The sequence below is a fragment of the Balaenoptera physalus genome, assembly GCF_965194825.1.
Source record: "Balaenoptera physalus genome assembly, chromosome: 15".
NCBI classification, from domain to species: domain Eukaryota; kingdom Metazoa; phylum Chordata; class Mammalia; order Artiodactyla; family Balaenopteridae; genus Balaenoptera; species Balaenoptera physalus.
This window is the reverse complement of record NC_138894.1, coordinates 4,187,937-4,209,638: the sequence shown is the minus strand read 5'-3', so window position 1 is coordinate 4,209,638 and position 21,702 is coordinate 4,187,937. Positions and strand designations below refer to the sequence as shown.

At 47.6% G+C, this 21,702-nt stretch overlaps 1 protein-coding gene across 3 annotated transcripts in view; it reads left to right on the top strand.

Moving 5' to 3' along the window:
* GPR45 (G protein-coupled receptor 45) overlaps window positions 1-21,702 on the top strand; it is a 96,795-nt gene that overhangs the window by 32,980 nt on the left and 42,113 nt on the right. Inside the window, exon 1 of one of the 3 annotated variants that reach the window (XM_082426389.1) lies at window positions 3,305-3,492. The exons of the other annotated variants lie outside the window; for them this stretch is intronic. The gene's annotated coding sequence lies outside the window, so the exon portion shown is untranslated. Of the gene's footprint in view, window positions 1-3,304; window positions 3,493-21,702 lie in introns of those variants that run through there. 3 annotated transcript variants of the gene reach the window in all.

The window sequence follows — 21,702 nt, the reverse complement described above, 5'->3', positions numbered from 1 at the left end:
CTGTGATCTCCTCAATTTTCTTAGTTTCCAACTAGGCTGTGAGTTTCCTTGTTAGGACAGCCGATTTCCTTTGAGGTGGGAGAGTGAGCGGCTCACATCGTCATGGTGCACAGAGCACTTGGTGGTTAATAATCCGCTGTTGCTTACGATGATCTGTCATCTCTACAACAGCCAGTGGGCTGGAACCACAGATATGTTTACTGCCTGCACTTAGTTGCTAGCATTAGGCTTATTTTCAAGTATTTTTGTCTCCACTTGAACTGAATGTCTTTTATCTAAGCTTATCTTTAGTGTCAATAAGTTTAGGTTTCTCAACAGCTGGACGCCCAGATAAGACACAGCTCTCCTTCTATTAATCTTCTGTAAGTTGATTGTTAGGGCCTCGAAATCCATTCATCACCAAGAGCTTGTCCTTTCACATTCATATGGTCTTCATTTAGCTAAACCAAACCCTATTTCTTTACCATGACTAAAGTTCTTTGTCATTGTAATAGTTCTTTCTTAGAGCTGGCCCAGAGTGTCAGATTGTCCCCAAAGAACAAGTAGATGCCAGTAACACTCGCTGTTATGTTTTCTCTTAACTTCAGGGTCCTTTGGTAAATTTATTCCCAAGAAGACCCATAAGGCCTGAGTATCCCTCAAATATTCTCCCTTCTGTTTGAAGACCTACAGTTGGGTCGTTCTCCCCTGAGTAGAAGTAGACACTGTTTGTCATTTGTCCATCTCACTCTACAAAAGCTTTAGTCTTGATTTTATTCACCTACATCATCCTTCATTGATACAAGCACATTCCATCAAACGGTTTTAAAAATCATATAATCCATATTGTGAGATAGGAAAGGAAAACAGAGAGTCGGGAGTGAGGGAAGGGAAGCAGGAGAGAGAGAAAGGGGAAGTACGGGGCGGAGAGAGAGGTGGGCGCTCGTCAGAAGGTCCCGGGAGCCCAGCGCCACGCGGGGGAAGTAACCACGCTTCCCACTTCAGGGATGCGGATACCGAGCAACCAGGAGGTGAAGAGGCAGAACCAGGGGGCCATAATCAGGGAGAGTCCCTTCCCCCTAGGTACCTAGCTTAGGGAGCATTGTTGAGAGGTAGCAGAGATAGCCAGGGTGCAGGCTGTGACTCAGACTGCCTGGCTTTGAACCCTACGTGTCTTGCTAGCCTAGTGGCCTTGGACCACTTACTCGACATCTCTGTGCATACCCCTTGCACCAGTGCTGGGTGGACGATGGACAGATGTTTGGGGGATGCTGAGACCCTGCGTTACAATCGCAGCTCTCTGCACATTTACAGTCTAGATGGGCCGACACATCACGCACAGCGACCCACAGCCCTAGTCACTAAAGCAGGCCGGTGCCCAGGAGCTCAGACTGGGGACACTGCCCACTGCCCGAGGCTGTCAGGGGCCACCTTGGAGAGGAGGTGAGGCTTCAGGGACCGTCTCGGTGCATTAACTGAGGCCAGTTTGGCTGGCGTGGGTGATAGAGAATGACTGCATCCTTTCAGCATCTCAAAGATCATTTCCTGGAGCCACGTCAGTACATGTGACCCACACAGTTCTAAGAACTCCACGTTGGCCATCAGGCAAACATCCTTCCCGCCCCCGTCAAAGAGAGAAGGGCCGCTTTGTCTTTGTCGTGTGTATGTCTATACGCTGCTTCTGCTGCAGCAGAAAGCAGGCGTGGGCCCTTTCCCTCTGCTTCAAGTAAGGCTGCGAATCCTTTGGAGCCGCGGTCCTTCTGGGTTTAACCACTCAGAGGGCACAAGCAGCGAGAACGCTCTGAGCGTCCCCCCATGCTTCCGGTGCCAGGCACTGCCCGTGCACAAAAGCGCCCTGGCAGCCCAACTAGACAACCTCGAATGACAGCCCCGTCTTTTCCCAATGAGGAAGCAGGCACAGAGATGTCAAGTAAGCGGTCCAAGGCCACTAGGCTAGCAAGACACGTAGGGTTCAAAGCCAGGCAGTCTGAGTCAGAGCCTGCACCCTGGCTGTCTCCGCCACCTCTCAGCAATGCTCCCTAAGCCGGGGGCCGAGGGGCATGCCTCGGCTCCACCATTCTCAGACAGACTGTGAGAACTGGATTGAAACTCCTGGAATTTAAATCAAAATTCTGTGTGTGCATTATCCTGGAAGGATGGGCTTCAATCAAAATTTTCAGGGGGTTTGGGGACACTAAGGAGTGTCTGGGCTTTGGAGGGGGTCAGTGCTCACCTGTTCCTGCTCCATCAGCGACTGCGGGCCAGCAACCACCAGCTCACCTCCACGCTACCACGAGCTTTGGTGGAAGTCAGGGCCCACCTAGGCTGAGCGGCACAGGTGAAGCACTAAACACAAAGACCAGGCGGGTGACAACCATCAGCTGTGAATAAACCATAGTCACAAGATATCAAGGAATTACTCTTAATTTTGTAACATGGGATAATGATATCGTGATCATGTTTTGTTTGTTTGTTTTGTTTTTCTGCTGCGTGGCATGTGGGATCTTAGTTCCGCCACCAGGGGTCCAGCCGGTGTGGAGTCTTAACCCCTGGACCACCAGGGAAGTCCCTCATGGTTTTTTTTGTTTTTTGTTCTGTTTGTTTGTTTTTAGGTCCTTAGCCTCCAGGGATAGGGAAGTGGGGAGCAGATGAAAGGAAAAAAAGAGAAAATGTTGACAATCTTTCAGGCTGGAGCTGAGCAGTTGTGGGTTCATGATACTATTCCCTCTACTTTTGATTCTTTTAAATGCCATAGTAAAAAAGTTTTAAAAATAAAAATAAATCATAGCTACTGTTCATAACAAGATGTAAATCTCGGAGCCAAACGGAAGTTACTTCTCCCAGAGAGGGAGTGCGCAGCCCCCACCGTGCAACCTTGCCGGTCTGCCAGGTGCCAGGCTTCGGGGAGGGAAACAGGTAAGAGGTGGGTCTGGCGCCCGGGGCCTTCTTCCCGCAGCAGCCCCTCCTGGCGCCGCGCCTTGGCGCACTTAACCTCCCAGGCTCGGCTTTGCTCTCCATAAAATGGTCTGACTTCCATCCTTGGGAGAGCTGCGCGCGGAGGAAGGAGGTGGGTGGGTGGGAGCGTCTCCAGGGTTGCCCAGGTGAGGCAGAGTCTGGCCTTTTCCGAAGCTTGCTGGGGACGCGGGGGTGGATGGAGAGGATCGTGATTAGGAAGGAGGAACACTCTCTCTCTCCCCCCCCCTCCCTCTCTCCGTCTCCCTCCCTCCTCTTCCTCTCCCTCGCCCCCCGAGGGGCGGTACCCCGGCCCCTCGGGGGAGGTTTTCGGCCGAGGACCCGGGAGGGCGGCGGGCGGGGGAGGAGGGCTCGGGTCTGGGCGGCCGCAGCGGGTGGACCGCGGCGCGCCGGCCCCTCCCACACGGTCCCCTCCCGCCCCGTCTCCTCCGCCCCATCCTCCTCCCGGTCCCCGGCAGCCGCAGCTCCGGGAGCAGCCGGCAGCGCAGCGGCCGCGCAGCCTTTGTCTCGGGGCCGCCGGGCGGCGGGCCCAGCGCAGGCGTAAGTGACCGGTGGCCGGGCCGGGGGGCTCGGCGGGGAGCGGGCCGGGGTCGCGGGCGCTCCCTGCGGGTGGGCGGGCCGGCCCGGTCGTCCGGGGCTCGGGCTGCGCGCGCCACGCGAGACGGTGCCGGCGCGCGGGGGGCGCGGAGGGGCCGCCGCCGAGAGGGCGCCGAGAGGGGCGCGGGGCCAGCCGAGCGGTGCCGCTTCGCTGGGCGCAGCAGCCTTGCGCCCGCGGACGTGCGGCTTGGGTGCAAATCCTGTCGGCTGTGTTCCTCCGGGCAGAGGCCGCGCGGGGAGGCGGGAGGCAGAGAAGACAGGCGGTGATGAAGAAACGGGAGAGGACCGGGCCGGCGTCACCATCACGATCAGCCACCGCCATCACCACCATCACCACATCCACCACCACCACCAGCGCTGACCGTCGCTCATACCCCCTCCCGCCCCTCCCCTGTGTAACGCCAACTTTATCAGATTATTTCCTTTTCATGGGTAATACTTTGAAAGAGCGACAGAGTACCTCAGATTAGGGATAAGCACGTCTGCGGGGGGCAGGCTGTCCGTCGTCTGTCCGTTAGCTGCCTCCGTTTTCCCATCACGAAAAGGGGCAGTCAGGCTGCGATGCTTTCAGTTTTTCTATCTCTGGTTCTGGACCGGTTTGGTAAATTGAAACAAAAAACGGAAAACTCCCTCACTTGGTAATGATGTTGATGTTGATGATGATAAAGTAATATCCTCACTAAATTAGATAATCAGGAGTTTAAAATTTTTCTCTCCTTTAATTTTTGAGTGTGAAAATACCAGCAGTAAATGGAGACATAAGGAAAATGAAACTTTCGCTAAAACAATACCAAGAATAGGAACAAAAGATGTCCTTTGTAGAAAAATCACCCAAGTGGGCGGAGGGCAATGAGTCCCATCCGAAGTGTAGAAAGTGCCCCTTTAGTGGTTCGTGGCTCTCAGTCGCATTACTTTGGATGCATGTAGTGTCCCTTGGGTGTTTTTCACCCTACCTGAAGAATGTTTTAATTGCTGTTTCAACACTGGCTTTTACCTGGTCCAAGGGACCGGGGTGGGGCAGCTGGAACAAGCACACATCTCCAGAGCCATGGGGACTGTTGGGGAGCCCAGCGTGAGAAGCGCAGGGACCACCTCCTTATGAAAAGTAACTTCCAGAAAACAGGCACCTAAGTCCCCTCCACTTACTACTGCTTAGAGACAAACCCTGGACGTCCGCGTTTTGTGTTCTAGTCCAAGACGGACAACTAGACAGTTCTACATTTCTTGATATGCTTGGAAAATTCTCTTGCTCAAAAGTCAGGATAGCAGGGCTCCTTGTTAATAGGGCAGTAGTGGTTCACGCTGTGTCCTGTTCCTACAATTCAAGACGGAAACGATACTATCAGGCACACTGTGGACCCCACTGAGCAGCTGTTGCCATTACTGTAGTTAAAGATTTCTCAAACATTGAAATGTAGCTATACTTCATTAACTCGATTTGGAAATGGGGTTTTTAAATAATCTGTGTGATTCTGTAGAGAATGACTTTGAAATAATTTCTTTCCTTGAAAATATTTCAGGGCCTCAACTTTGAGTAAGGCATGGTCACTGTAAAACAATCTCAATTCCAGAACAAAGACTTAAGGAATTACTTCACCATGTTTTTAGTTCTGGATCTTTGGGAAATAATTAGCTCCTTAAGGGACCTTTATGCCTTTGGTTGTTAGTAAATTCTATTGCTATATCCCGCATGAGTTGTTTAACCCATAGGAATATTTATATCCCCATATGGGTTATGCTGTAAGTTTAAAATAACTTACTTCTTTTTACTGATATATGATGTACACATTTAAAACCCACAGCTCTTCAGTGTACAGCTTGATGGAGCTTTACCTATGTCTACGCCCATGTAACCTCCACCAGAGCAAGACACAGAAAACCTCCATGGTCCCAAGTGTCCCTTTGTGCCCCTTCCCAGATGTAACCGCTCCATTGGCTGTTCTCAACATAGAAAAATAATTTCATTTAAAATCATTTCTTTTAAATTTCCCCCCATTAAATCTGGTTGGCCTATTCCTTTAGCAAATGCAGCTGGGTGCAGGCCCTGGGCCCGGCACTGCGTGGACAGGAGCCACCCCTGGAGATGCAGATACGGCAGATAACTAAATAAGCAGAGGTAACACAGTGTGTGCAGATACAGAGGGTTATTGGAATGCAAGGGAGGCCGTATCCCCGTTTTTTGGGGTGTTCTGTTCCGTTTTTTTGAGGGGGAAAGGGAAGGCTTCTTGGAAGATGTGAATTTTTAAGTTGGGAACTGAAAAATGAGCAGGAGGTAGTCAGTAAAATGTAGTCGGAGGAAAAGGAAAGTCTATTCCAAGTGGGAGGAATATCACGAGTGGTGGCTCAGAAAGAAGAGAGCGGGGAGTGTTCAAGGAACAAAAATAAGTCAAGGCCAGTTGGAGCGCAGGCTGGGGGAAAAGGGGGTGAAGGACAGCCAGGGAAGCAGTGGGGGCCCATCAGGAGACTCTGAGGCCGCAGTGACTCCCTGCGCTGCAGGCAGGGGGATCCCTGGACCCAGGCAGGATGAGACCTGCTTTGTCAGCCGACTGCCCTGTGGTGGGGAGATTACAGGAGGCACGCAGGGGGCAGGGACAGGCGCCATGGCATCCAGGTGAGAGACTGAGGTGGCCTAGCCAGGCAGTGGCAATGGGAAGAAACAGGTGGACTTGGAAGAGATTTAGAAGGTAAAACCAACACAACTTGGCGTTTGACAGGCGAGGATTCCAGGATGACCATTAGCTTTCTTAGATCTTACAAAACCGGTGGATGATGGTACCGTTGGAAATATTGGGTGGGGTGGGCAGAGAATCTAGTTTATATAATATCCTTTTTTTGATATATGTCTTTCCGAATACATTTGATCTCGGTTGCCAGTTAGCTTGTGGAACAGTTAGGTAGAAATATCTACCAGGAAGTTGTAACAGGTATTTACGGAGCACATTCCGTGTGCCAGGCATGCTCTGGTCACCTGGGCTGCAGCTGTGAACGAGACATGGAACCGTGTCCTTGTGAAGCTCACGTATAACAGGCCAGAGCTGCAGCCTCGGGGCTGCCGGCTGTAGGTGGTGATGAAGGCTTCAGAGTGAATGAATTTGCTCGGTGAGATTTCAGTGAAAGAGCAGTAAGCCTAGGGTAAATCTCGAGGGGACACCGGGAGACTAAAAAGGAGACAAGGAGAGATGGCAGAGAAAGCAAGAGAAGTGTGGTGTTCGGGGGTCTAGGGAGTGGTCCCCAGTGCCACCCGCAGCTGAGAAGTTATGTAAGATGAGGACTAGGGATGGTGTCTTCCCGTGCTTCTCAAAGTGGGGTCCGCAGACCAGCAGCAGCAGCCGGAGACTTGGAAATGCAAATTCTTGCGCTCCACTCTGGACCTCCTGGATCTGAATCTGAAACTCTGAGTGGCACCCAGTACTCTGTGTGTTAACCAGCCTTCCAGGTGATACAGATGCTCCCCAAAGTTTGAGAACCACTGCTTTACTGCATTAATCGGTAAGAAAGTCAGTCACTGGTGCCTGGGAGACTTGGTGAAAGTGATTTTATTGGAGTTACAGCCTGTTTAGGCAAACTTTAAAAATCTTTAACAGGAGTGTTAGTTTTGTTCTATTTATTTTTTTTATTTAGAAATTTCAAATGTTTTTCTCTTTTGCACGTTTGAGCTTTTTCCTTTCATCTGCTAGTTGATAATGGATTCATGTTTTGTTTCACTCTGTTCAGTATGATTGTGGGCGTTATGTTTTTATCTACTTTGAAACACTTCCATTTATCTGTAAGGCCACCTACATCATTGATAATTGGTTCACTGCCCTCAACTCTGAAATGGAGGAATTAAAATGGCAAAACAGAGTGCAATAGTGAAGATAAGTGAATCTCAACTCTGAAGGGCAGCCTGAGAAAACACCTAGACGCTTAAATTAGCTCTTCCACAAAGTTCCAAGACTCTGTCAGGGATGCGTTTCTAATTATTTGAACTCGTTATCATGTGAAGTAATTGGATGTGCGCCCTTTTCATCTAAAGGGGTCCAACAACATAACCCTAATGACTGTACTTCTCGTGCACTTATGAGGAAGAAGGCTCTTAGGAACTAGGTCTTTTCCTGGCTCTTTTGTTGGCAGACTTCCAAGTATTTTATTTCACTTGACAGGAAGAGTGAGAGCACATTACTGTGTTTTTCTATCATCAGGGAACATCTTCGGTCGATTTTCAAACGAGAAGACACTGGTGCAGCTACAGGCACACCTCCAAGATGCCGTGGGTCCGGGTCCAGACCATCGCAGTAAAGCGAGTCACGAATTTTGTGGTTTTCCAGTGCATATAAAAATTACATTTACACTATCCTGTAGTCTATTCAGCGTGCGTTAGCGTTGTGTCTAAAAAGACAATGTGTGTACCTTAATTTAAAAATACTTTATTGCTAAAAAATGCTAACCATCACCTGAGCCTTCAACGAGGCATAATCTTTTTTGTTGGCGGGGGGGTCTTGCCTTGATTTGACAGCTGCTGACTGATCAGGGTGGTGGTGCCTGAAGGCTGGGGTGGCCCTGACAATCGCTTAAAATAAGACGACAATGTTCGTGGCACCCCAAAACAATTACACAAGTAATGTCAAGGATTACCGATCACAGATCACCGTAACAAATATAATAGTAAAGAAAAGCTTGAAATATCGCAAGAATGACCAAAATGGGACACAGAGACGTGAAGTGAACCAATGCTGTTGGAAAAAATGGCTCAAATAGACTTGTTCAATGCAGAGCTGTCACAGACCGTCAATTTGTAAATGACACAGTATCTGCCAAGCACAATGAAGGGAAGCACAGTACAAGGACGTGTGCCTGAATTACTTTTATTGCCATCCCTTTTTCAAAATGAAAACTTTTTATAAGAATAAAAACTGAAAAAAAAAAAAAAAAAGAATAAAAACTGGTAGGTAGTTCCAGTGCTCTGTAGAGTGACAAGCACAAAGAAGGTCCTCAAACGCTGAGTGCAAGGATGGATGGATGGATGGATGGATGGATGAATGGGTGGGTGCATGGATGGGGGAGGGGATACATGGTTGGATGGATCAATGGAGGGATGTGGAGACGTGTTCGGAAGGGCAGATAGAAGAATGGATGGATGGATGAGTGGATAGATGGGTAGCTGGATGGATAAATAGATGGGAAGGTAAAAAGATGGCAGGAGAGAGTTGATCTGCCTAAAAAGAGGAAAGCAGTCTTTTAAAAAAATATTGTTCCCCCCTGTGGAGCGTACAGTGAAATGAGCTGAAGATGTAGAGGGTTTATTTCTAATGTGATCTTGCAAAATCCTCTAACATGTCTGAGCCCCTTGTGTGCAAGGGACTGTAGGCCACCCCACCTGCTGTCAGTGTTGTGCTCAGAACCAGACTGTATATGACCATGAATGTGGTGTTCACGCTGTAACGTGTAAATTGTAAATAATTCCTGTTACGTGTGGTCAGATAATGGATTTTAAATATGTTAGGACTGCGCTTTGCTCAGCCTTGGGGACATGCGGCCCACACAGGTTTCCGCGGGCTGCCTTTTATTCCTATCGGGATCAGGCAATAGAACAGTCTTTGGCTTAATACACTGGTTCACAGAGCATGGTATGCAACATAGAAGCACATGGTACCAGCATGTCAAACGGGGATTTATTGATTACAACAAGATGAAAACATACAGAAATTTGATGTAAGGGGAAATATAGACAAATTATAACAGCGGTGATGTTCCACTATATGTAGCAGAAATTGGGAAGGTGGCAGGTGCATGAACGGCCGATTCGGGGGTGCCTGTAGTTTAACCTGTCTGAGAGTGGGGTGCATGTGATCATCTGAAATTACTGGCTGCTGAGAACATGTCATGAGCCAAGGGCCCTCCAGTGGCCACGGCGAGCTCTCCTCCTGCCCCTCCGTTTGCGGGCGTGATCCTTTGAGTCAGGCCAGCTTGTCTCTTCACTGAGTCCGAGTGTTTTCTGTGCCCACCATTCTGTTTAGTGAGTGTCACCAGGGCCGCGTTACAGGTCGGGAAGGAGGAGGAATATTCCATGGTTCCTTGATGAGACCCCAGAGCCGAGACTCAGGCTCAGGTGTTCTGACCAGTCCAGGTCCCTCTGACCCAAGAGCGTCTCCTAACGTAGCTCCCAGCAAAGCCTGTGTCGTGTCTCAGCGGTGTCAGCCGGCTGATCTCATCTGCGTGTTTGTTCTTTTCAAGAATCATCAAATGGGTGGAAATGGGATCAGAACTGCCCAGCCCCCAGCGAAGGGCACGGAGTGAACACGACGCCCAAAGGAAGGTGTGCGCCCCGCCTGGGCTGCGGGTCCCCGCGTTAAGTGTGGGCACCTCCTAGGCTCTCGCGTTCAAGCTCAAGTTGAATGCTTACCAAGCAGGAATGAGCCTCTGGCCGTTCCCGTGGGGGACATCCGTGCCTCAGGGGGCATCTAAAATGTAAAGACAGTGGGCTTTTTAGCAAAGCAAAGGATACTTGAGACCTCTCAGGATGCAGTTTTTAGCCAGTCTCTGTAAAACTGGCTCTTTGAGCCAATTCACAAGAAGAAAATAGATGCATTCATTCATATAATCCATTTATTCATACATTCTACAAGCATCTATGGAACGCCTACTGCGTGCCCAAAGCCTTAGGAATTAGAAAGGTTTTTTTCTAATGATCTTTCTCTTTGCATCCACTTAACCTTTTCCAAAAAAAAAAAGAGAACAGAGATGGAAATGATGTCATAAAGAAAAAGGATTTTTGAAATTGTAGGAATACTGATGAGAACATCCTATTGGCTTTCATGTTCATTATTGGCCTCAAACGCTAAACTCTGCTACAGAACCTCTTGGAGCTCCAGGGGCTCTGACGAGAGCTTCTTTGCTGATGTCATCAACGTCATCATGGAACATGGTGCTCGGATTTTTGTTCGGATGGCAGCACATTGTTGTGTATTTTCTGAGGCAGAAGGCTTGTATGTGGCGGTCGAACCAGGTCACAACACTTTCTATAGGAAGCTGTCTCAAATCAGGGTGAAAGTGCCGGAACTTGGAAACAGGCAACCTGAGTTCTGAAATCACCCTGTTCTTGAGTGGAAAGAGGGCAGGTTTTGCAGTCACGCGGGTCTGCATTTGGAGACCTAACAAGGCCATGTACCGTGCTGGTGAGTCATTTTCCTTTCTGTGCCCCAGTCTCCTTATCTGTAAGACAGAGACACTTGTAAGGACATTGGAGGGTCAGCTAACGCTTAAACTGAAGGCTCCCCTAGCCCAGGCACCACGGGAAACCCGTCTCCTGCGTTATTTCATTTAATCCTTGAAGCATCCTCTGGAGGGTGGAGGCCCTGTTATCAGCCCCATTTTACAGACGAGATAACCAAGGCAGTACAGAGCCGTCCTGCAGTAAATTCAGCGCACGTCTAGTCGTTCCTCTCTCTGGCTGTGTGCCAGCTGCCCTGGCTTCGCTTTCCTCCCAAGTCAATGGAGACGCCGGTCCCCACCGTACCGCTCCCTGGGCAGCTGACTCCTGGAGATGTTCACGTAGAACTTTGGCTGAGGAAGTACTTTGTGGTGGGAAAGTGGGCCACGGGTGTCACGTCGGTGGAGCCACGGACAGCACGTGCCTCCCAGGCCGGGCTGCATGCCTGCTGATGGCCGAGGTGCCCACGGGAAGGGGTCTTCCCACGTCCCACCACTGGCTTCAGCTGCTGTCTCCACGCCTCCTCATCCCATCTTGCAGTCTGACTGTGGGTGTCTCTGTCCAGCAAGACGTCTGGGCCCCAGCTGCGTTTCGAGGCTGGGGGAGGGTTGAATGGGAGCAAGAAAGAAATGGTGAGAAATAGTGGCGTTGGCATCTCTCTGTGGATGTGATGGTGTGAACCGAACTTCCGAAGCGAAGTAACTTTCCAGCTGCTCGACTGCTTCCTGCCAAGTGGCCCGTGACCACCCGTGATGGCAGCTCTTGCCCAAGTGGCCCCTGTTCCCGTCACAGACAGAATCGGACTGTCCCGTCCACCCCATCCAAGCCGGGCTTAGCTCCCAGCGGTAGCAGGTGCGTGTTTTGTTGGGTGGTCACTGGACAGAGTGGAAGGAGGAAGCCCCCTGGCCCCAGCCCCGCGGGTGGCTTTCCTGGGATTGAGGAGCAGAGGACAGAGGCCACGGGGACTGGTGGGGAACCGGCTCCCTCTGGCCACCAGTGGCATCTTGCCTACTACTTCCCAGCCTCTCCTTTTCTACAGGAAGGAGAAGAGTGGAGGGCGGTCATGTGGATGACTGGCTGTGACTGTGTCTACACACTAGGCGGAGGTGGTGCACAGTTGTGTCAGTGTGAACCTGTTACCCGTCTGCTGGCTGGCCTCTGCCCCCTGGTTGTCCCGTGATGGCCCTTAGCTTGCTTCCTTAGGAAACCTGTGCCTCCGTTACTAAAAGCATTGACTATCCAAGCCCCTTACATGCAGTGCAGGACTAAGAAATGTACATATTCTTATGGGAAAGTATGTTTTTTGTCTGATGCTGTCAATGTAATAACAGAAATAAAATCTAACTGAAAATAAACAATTAGCCTCCTCGATTGTAAGTTGAACAAAATCTTAATGGGTGCAGTTGCTCATTTTTCCTGTCTGCTATGTCAGAGGAACAAAATGGACAAAACAAAACACGTTTCACACCTTTACTGCTGATTGCTGTTGACATTCAGTGGGCATGACTTTCAGCCACAGACAACGAAAGAACGTTGTTTTCTACCTCTGCAGATTTCGTTAACAAAGACTACTCACCCTACAGAAAGCTTTCCAGAATATTCTGCCTTATGTGGTTTCCCAGAGGCACGTGGGTAGAAAAGAATTTTTTATTTCTTTATTTTTGGCTGCGTTGGGTCTTCGTTGCTGCGCGTGGGCTTTCTCTAGTTGCGGCGAGCGGGGGCTACTCTTCGTTGCAGTGCGTGGGTTTCTCATTGCGGTGGCTTCTCTTGTTGTGGAACACGGGCTCTAGGCGCGCGGGCTTTAGTAGTTGTGGCACGTAGGCTCAGTAGTTGTGGCGCACGGGCTTAGTTGCTCCGCGGCATGTGGGATCGTCCCAGACCAGGGCTCAAACCTGTGTCCCCTGCACTGGCAGGTGGATTCTTAACCACTGCGCCACCAGGGAAGCCCCAGTAGAAAAGAATTGGAACAGGAGAGAGAGGCCTGGGTTTTGGTTCTGACTCCACCTCTGTCTAAGCATCTGACATTTGCAGGTTATTCACCCCCACCCTAACGCCCCCGTCTTGAGTCTCTGTTTCTTCTTCTGTGGGATGGAGGGTACGCAATTGCCAGGATTCTTCCCAACCCTGCAATGCTGTGATTCTGTGGTTCTCTTCCTTCGTGTGCCTTTCCGTATCCTTTTTCTCTTACATTCTGAACTCGACACCCGTTAACTGGATGTGCTGTTACCATAATTACCCAATCACTGAACACCCCATGATGGAGAATAAAGTCACTACTATTTATGCTAAACTGTTTCATTATTTTGGAGGGAGGGCGGGCGAGAGCTCCATGCGTGAAGCTCTAATTACAGTAATATAGTACATTAGATTATAGCTCTCTTTTGCCCTATTTTATTGATGATCATAGCTCAGGAAATCCAAGCCAAGATTTTTATTTCTGTGCCCACATTCCCCATATCCCATGCGTCCAGCCGGAGGCCAGCTCTCCGGAATGAGAAAAGGTGGACTGAGGTTGTGAGTCTGTTTCGGGAGGAGCAGTGAATGGGATGGCGGAGCTGCACTGGCCCCACACAGCACTCACCAGTGAGACACACCTTCCGGTGCCGGCCTGGGCGCCAGACCTCTGCATCTTTGGCTCAAGGCCCACTGACTGAGCCCCTCACACTGGGAAGCCCCAGCCTGTGCCGAGGGGAAAACACAGAGGCATCCTTCTAGAATGTATGTTTTCTTAAGTACATTTGCAGAAGAAATATTAGCCAGATATTAAAACAAACTCAACCTTATAATAGAGTAGAATGCAAAACTTGCGTAAATATTTAACGTGAAATAGAATGCTTAAAAGAAACGTCGAGCAAATAGAGGCTAATTTGGGCTCTCCCCCCAGATCCTCACTCATATTCTCCTACTGTTCAGGGCGCTTTGGTGGAAAACATTGAAAATGGTAACTGCTAACATTTATGGAGCGCCATCAGATGTTCTAAGCATTTGAATGGGATTCTCTGCAGCTTCTATAATTATCCCCATTTTGCAGATGAGGAATCTGAGGTACAAAAAGAAGTTAGATAATTTGTCCAGAGTTTACAGAGCTCGTAAGTGGCAGAGCTAAGACTCAAACCCCAGCAACTTCTCCGTTCCCTCACTCCTCACGCTGCCAGCACCCCTCTTAAGAGAAAGCAGCCGCACCCCAAAGGGTGGACTGTCCACATCACAGACAGAATAGGTAGATCTAATGCAGGGCAAAGAGCCTTGCCCTAGAGGGTCTCCACAACTGACTTCAAGACAAGTGTGGTGAATGTATCTCTAAAGTGTTCTTCCTGGACCTTCAGAGGAGCCCAGGGCAGAGCAGAATCTCCTGAAACTGGCACGTATTCTAGAAGTAAGCGTAGGCTTTTCTGCCATACCTCCTGCCTCCGGGTGAAGCCAGCTCTGGCCTTCCATCCGCTGATGGGCTTGCTCTCTTCCCTGGACTACTGAGCCAAGAAGACCTGGTTTTAGACAAGAGGAGACACCCTGCCAGGAGCATACATTCTGCCTTGTCACTATGACACGGACTGAAAATATGCTCAAAGAGAGATGTGAGCAAAAGGCTATGAGAAGCTGTCAGTTCTGCCTTGGGTGATCAAGGAACCGTTCCTTGAGACAGTGGGCAAGGAGGGGCATTCCAAGTGGAGGAAAAGCATGAGTGAAGGCCCAGGGCCAACTGCACAGCATGTGTCTGGACTCTGGAAGTGAGGCATTTTAGCCACGGTATCAGATTGTATGTGAGAGCAGAGGAAGGGAAGGCTGTCCACGGGAAGTGGAGCCGTTGTATGGATGGCTTTGAACCCCAGGCTAAGGAGTTTGAGTTTTACGATGAAGCTGGTGGTGAGCGGTCTAAAGTTAGGGAGGAAGAGAAAGGAAGGATAGAGACTTATGCCTCAGGAGATCAAACTGCCCGCAATCTGCAGGACAGAGGAGACTGGAAGAAAGGGAGAGGCTGTCCGTTTGGAGACTAATTAGGGAGCCATTTAAATAACTGGAGCAAGAGATAATGAGTGTGTGAACAGGGGAAAGGCATGGAATATGGAAAGGGGCATCCTCTTAACTCAGGGATCACTAAGGAGGTAGTATCTTCACATATTGTCCTGATATTAGAGCAATAGGAGTAAGAAGGAGCGAGACGTGACTCCTGAAACAGAAGAAAGGTGGTTCGATTCAAAGAAGTACGGGTTTCTGCTCCCAGAAAGATGGTGTAGAAGTGATTGTTCTTACCCTTCCTGCTAAGTAGAGCTCAAAATCCCTGGACATTATGCATAAAATAAACAAAAGAAGACTCTGAAAAGTGGAGAAAAGGAGACAGATCCACCAGGGACCTTAGAACTTGAAGGATAACACAGCAGTGAGTTCCCTGTGTTTTATTTCGTCTCTTGCAACCCGGAGTCTCATAACACAATACCCAACTCATCTAGGCTTCAACCCCAAATCACTTATCATACAAAGAATCAGGAAAATCTCAACTTGAATGAAAAAACTCAACCAACAGATGCCAACACCAAGATAATATATATGTTAGAATTACCAACAAGGATTTTAAACGAGTCATCATAAAAATGCTCTGAGCAATTATCAACACACTTTACACAAATGAAAAAGTAGAAAATCTCAGTGATGAAATAAAACATATAAATAGGAATGAAATTGAAATTTTAGAACTGAAAAGTGCAATAAATAAAAAAGTCTCAGTGGATGAAGTTAACAGCAGAATGGAGGAGAGAGAGGAAAAAAATCAGTGAACCTGAAGATAAATAGAAATTACCGGAAGTGAATAAAAGAAAAAATAGACAAAAGGAGAAAGGAAGGAAGGAAGGAAGCAAGGAAGGAAGCAAGGAAGGAAGGGAGAGAGAGAGGGAGGGAGGGAGGGAGGGAAGGAGGTGACTTAGAGGCCTGTGAGACTATAAAAGATCTAACATTCATGTCATTGGAGTTCTAGGAGAAGAGATAAAGGGCGGGACTGAAAAAGTGCTCAAGGCAATAATGGTCATTATTATTCAAACTAGAAACCAATAACAGAAAGATAAAAGGAAATCCAAACACCTTGAAACTAAATAACACACTTCTAAATAATTCATGAGTCAAAGAGTAAGTTTCAAGGGAAATTTAAAAACACATTTAACTTAATCAAAATGAAAATACAACATATCAAAATTCGTGGGATGCAGCTAATTCAATGCCAAGAGGGAAATTTACATCATTAAATGCTTACATTAGAAAAGCAGAGAAGTCTCATAACAATAATCTAAGCCTCCATCTCAGGAAACTAAAAAAAAAGAAGAGCAAAATAAACCCAAAGCAAGTAGAAGGAAGAAAATGATATTCAGTCAGAAATCTATGAATTTGAGGGGATTAAGAGGTACAAACTATTATGTATAAAATAAATAAGCTACAAGGATATATTGTACAACACAGGGAATATAGCCAATACTTTATCATAACTATAAATAGAGTATAACCTTTAAAAATTGTGAATCACTATGTTGTACACCTGAAACTTATATAATATTGTACATCAACTATACCTCAAGAAAGACAGAAAGAAAAAAGAAAGAAAGAAAGAAAGAGGAAGAAATCTGTGAATTTAAAAATAGAAAAAGAAAATCAATTAAACAAAAAGCTGGCCCTTCCAAAAGATAAAGAAATTGACAAATCTCTAGCAAGACTGACAAAGAAAGAGAAGGTGCCGAATCTGATACCAGAAAGGAAGTGGCATATCACTATAGATTCTGCAGACATCAAAAAAGTAATAAGAGAATAGTCCAAGCAACTCTATACACATAAATCTGACAACTTAGATGAAATGGACCAATTCCTTAAAAAGTGCAAACTACCACAACTACTCCAATATGACATGGATAATTTTAATAACCCTATAACTATTAAGGAAATAAAATTACTAATTTTTTTAAATTAATTAATCTATCTATTTATTTATTTTTGGCTGCGTTGGGTCTTTGTTGCTGTGTGCGGGCTTTTCTCTAGTTGTGGCGAGCAGGGGCTACTCTGCATTGCAGTGCGCGGGCTTCCCATTGCAGTGGCTTCTCTTGTTGCGGAGCACGGGCTCTAGGCACGCGGGCTTCAGCAGTTGTGGCACGTGGGCTCAGTAGTTGTGGCTCGTGGGCTCTAGAGCACAGGCTCAGTAGTTGTGGCGCACGGGCTTAGTTGCTCCGTGGCATGTGGGATCTTCCCAGACCAGGGCTCGAACCCGTGTCCCCTGCATTGGCAGGCGGGTTCTTAACCACTGCCCCACCAGGGAAGCCCTAAATTCCTAATTTAAAATCTCCAGGCCAGGTAGTTTCACTGGAGAATTATACCTAACATTTAAAGAAAAACATCAATTCTACCCAATGTCTTCTGGAAAATAGAAGATGAAGGAAAACTTCTCAGTACTTTTTATGAAGTCATTATTACTCTGATATCAAAACCAGAAAACAACAGTACAAAAAAAAGGAAAACTGAACACTATGAAAATAGGTGTATCTTCTTCAGAGAGATGTCTTTTCAAGTCCTTTGCCCATGTTCGAATCAGGCTGTTTGTTTTTATTGTTGAGGTGTAGGGGTTCTTCATCTATTCTGGGTATTAATTCCTTGTTGGGTGTATGCTTTGCAAACATTTTCCATTGATGGCCTTTTCACTCTGTTGATAGTGTCCTTTGCTGCACAAAAGTTTTTAATTTTGATGAAATCCAATCTATTTTTTTCTGTTGATGTTTCCGTCAAATCTGGAGATTCCTTGGGGCATCATCACAACATGGAAACACAACATCCTTTGTCCTTGACGCCTACACTCCTCTGTGGTCCCCACCCGGCACCCTTCCCCACCCAGCAGAGCCTGTGGGGCGCAGCGTTGTATGAATTCTCTCCACCACTCTTGTCTCGCACCAGATGGATGGCAGGACGTTCGTATGCATCCTGGGGCTTTGCAAAGAACTACACAGCACAGAGTGGGGCTGAAAAAATGTTGGAGAAATAAATAAAGAGGTGACTGAGTAAACGGCTCCTGGAAGGAAGAAGTTGGCCTCTGAGCAGGCTGTAGAGCCTCAGACCTGACCGCTTTCAAAAGCTCTTTCTTTCTTTCTTTCCTTATTGTCCTGGAAGGTTGCCTCTCAGTGAGACCTGGCTTTTATATAATTGTTTGCAGTGTAACAATACTGTTCTGTGGCTCTAAGGCAGTGGTCTAATTTCCCTCCTTCTTTAATGAAAAGGACATGTCTTCTGTGGGAAATCGGTGATTTACTGAGGGACCAAAGACTGTTTCTGTTCCTAATAGAAGCCAGTACAGACAAGCTGCTTGCTGGAAGGAACAGCACCAGCTACCTCTGAATAGGAAATTGCTTTCATCGCCCCTGGTGTGTCCTTGCTAATGTGGCGTTGGGTTCATCCTGATGTTCTCCCTCAGAGGGACAGCCCTCCTCAGGACATCCAGTCCAAACACCTTTTTCAATGAGCTTCGTGCGTGTAACTCTCCCGTGAGCTCCAGGGCTCTTGGAACACAGATTCAATCTAAAATCAAAATTGAGAGCACTCATTCCATAATAAAAAAAAAATCTCCTGACTGAAGCATGAGTCGTTGTTAATGATCCTTTCCTAATTTTTCATTCCTTTTTGGACTGCTGCTGTCACTCTCAGATAAGGGGTAGCAGGCGCCAAAGCCTTAGGAAAAAAAATAATAGGAGAAAAAACATGAAACTAAGAAAATTCAATTAACTTTTCATGCAAATTGGAGAAAAGCTGTCACTATAAATTGTTATTTGATTTTAGCAGTGAAAGCCCCCCAAGTAAGTCTTCCTTGTTCGTCTGGAGTAAGTTTGAAAAGTCATGACATTCCAGAAAGAGCAGGACTCGGAACTCAGACAGACCTGGATTTGCGTCTGCACAGCGACTCCCTTCTCTCTGTAGGATCTGGTACACGTTACGTAACCAGTTCTAACTTCTATCTGTTCCTCTGTAAAAGAGGGATATAATGAAAAATGCCTCACGGAGCTGACATAAGATTAAACAAAACAGCATTCGTAAAGCATGTAGCATATGCTCAATAAATAACCCCTCCCCTCCCTTCCCCTCCCCTCCCTCTGTATGTGGCATTTGTTGTGAGTATAGCCATTGGGGGGTGGAGTTACTTGTTAGGTGACTACTAATTTTAAAAGTGGTAGTCTAGTGGTAGACCAGATGACCAAGGCCATGAGGACCAAAAAATGATTTTGTTTTTTAACCAAGATGTCATCTCTTTCATCCACTCATTCTTTCATCAAACATTTGTTTCTGCCTTGAGAAAGGAGCCAGTGGTGGTGAAGGATTAAAAACTGGGCTTGTCCTTGGAAGCTTGGCCTGATTTGCAGTTTGCTTTTTCTTCCATGACTTATTTCCAAATTGTCCCCAGATATTTGGGTTGGTTTGGGTGAGCTGCTGTGAGCACAGTGGTCGGTGTCTGAGCCCCCCGCTTTACTGTGCGCTCCAAGGATGGGCTCCATGGGTGTCATTCACGGCTGCATCCTGGCGCCCAGCATGCCACCAAGAGAACCCTCAGCATCACAACTGACCTCTGACCTGCATCCAGTAAATAACATTTTTGGTCTCATATAATTCAGTATAATTTCCACTTTCTCAAGTCCCGACTCAGAGAAGAGGCTGAGCAGGACGTGGAATGTTTGGTAGCTTGGTGGTTTCTCTTTCATTCATTGGGGCAGGAAGGGAATGGTGTGCCTTCCTCTAGGTGCTATTTCCACCTTCGTGAAAGAGCAAAGAGAAATGGCGGTGTATTCGGGGAAGAACTTTGCAGAGTTAAAGGGTTTATTAGCAATTGTAAACAGATGACAGTGTGGAGCCCAAAGGCAAGGGAGGACCATTGGAATCCTGTTCACCAAAGAGTTACAAGACTCTGCCTTATTTTTTTATCACAAATGCCTCCATTCTTACTCCCTATGGAGAAATCTGTCGCCAGAGATAGTTATATTTCAGTCTCCTGGAGGGTGGAAGCCTCCCACCTTGCTGCTCAGACGTTTCTTCTGCTGACAGAACAGAATAGAGGTGCTGACCAGTCCAGGAGCTCAGGTTCAGGAGGGTGGACGGAGGTGCCAGAGGCTTCCAGGAAGAGGCAATGTTTCTAGTCTTCATCTTGGAGAAGCAGATTCTCAGCAGAGGCGTTTTCATGGGCTGTTCTCACTTTTAAAGAAGTTCAGCAGGCAAGATTAGTGTCTCTCTTAAAAAAAAAAAAATGTTGTCCCTAGCATTAAAAAACAAAATTCAACGAAGTAAATTTCAAAGATCTTGTTGGCTTTATTCAAAGATTTATGAATCAAGAAGCATCTCATTCAGCAGAGAGAAAAGAGCTCTCAGGAGCTGGACCAAATGAAACAGTCTTGTAGGCCGAAGGGAACGGCAACAAGAAGCTTATACTTGGCAAAAAAGCAGGTTGGGTATGGCAAGATCGCTTTCCTGGAGGGGCCGGACGGCAGGGGTCCACCAGGCAGGCGGCCAGTGCTGGTCAGGCGGCTCCTGACGGACTGGGTTGAGATCCCATTTCTGGGAGAGCGGAAACTGTCATTAAGTTGAGTCTCGAATTGGTGACTTAGCATGAACGACTCCATTTGAGGCCTGTTGTCTTGCTGGAACCCCTCCCCCTCTTTGTAACGACCAGAGGTGACCACGTACAACCAGAAAGCCCTCCTCCACCTGGTTGCCCCACGTTTCTTCAGAGGAGTGGCGGCACGCTGGCATCTCATCCGTGGTGGAAGAGACCGTTTCCTTGTCTCAGCCATTTTCTCCTGCACTCATTCTGTTCATGTATTAAACATCCCCTACCGTGGACCAAGGCAGTGCTAGGCCTCTGGGGACAGATCCGGGGGTCATAACCGCCATCTCCCAGGAGTGCAGGCTCTAGAGGGGGAGACAGAAGGAAGCAAATGGGCTCAGTGCCGTTTGGAGGGGTTGTCACTGAGTAGCGTTCTGCCTATGTTCTCTTCTCAGAGTTATGGTTTCAGGTCTTATATTTAGGTCTTCAGTAAAAAACACTTTCTGAACTTCCCTTGAAGCAGGTCATAAAACCGTCATGTGCGAGGTACCCTCCCTATATCCACAGGAAAGGGGCATCCTTATCTTGGAATAGAAAGGGACACAGATGAATCTGAAGGAAGAGAAGTTGCTCTGTTTCCTCAAGTTTACTATACTTAGCTTGCACTCTCTGTCCTGTTATATCTTTCCACAGCCTTCCACTCTTCATCAGACCTAGCATAAAAACACTCAGATCTAACCATTTCTTTGGGCCATCATTCCCTTGTTAAGGCTCCTGTGTCATGTGAAAGTTTATTAAGTAAATGTGTATGCCCTTCTCTTGTTCGTCTGTTTCTCACAATAGGGGCCCCAGTCAAGAGCTTAGAAAGATATTTCCCCCCCACTACAGACACACAAAATGACTTAAACGAAAGAGACACTTATTTATTTTCTACATAGATGCTGAAGTATAAGCAATTCAGAACTAATAGGGTAGCTCCATGGTATTGGGACACAGGCTCTTTCTACCTTGTTCTGTCATCTGTCAGGTGGTCCAAGATGGCACACCACCAAGACCACCTGGCTCCAGTGAAGTGGTAGGAAAGCGTGCCTCTTTCCTCCCAGGTCATGGCCCACAAGTTTCCCACATCCTTTTTGCTAAACATCTGTTTGGCTAGACCTTAGTCACCTGGCCATACCTCACTGCAGGGAAAATGGGAAACATTGTCTTGTGTCCCGCTAACTCTCTGGGGTTCTGCTACCAGAGGAAGAATGGGAGGATGGAGAGGGTGACGGCAGAAGGTGTGGTTGCAGGCATGTTGAGCTTCAGGTGCCGTGGGTGAGTTTCAGGGGACACACGTGCAACCCGGAAGAGAGGTCTCAGGACTTAGGATTCATGAGTTCCATTAGGAAGCCATAAGGTATCTGATCAAGGGAGGAAC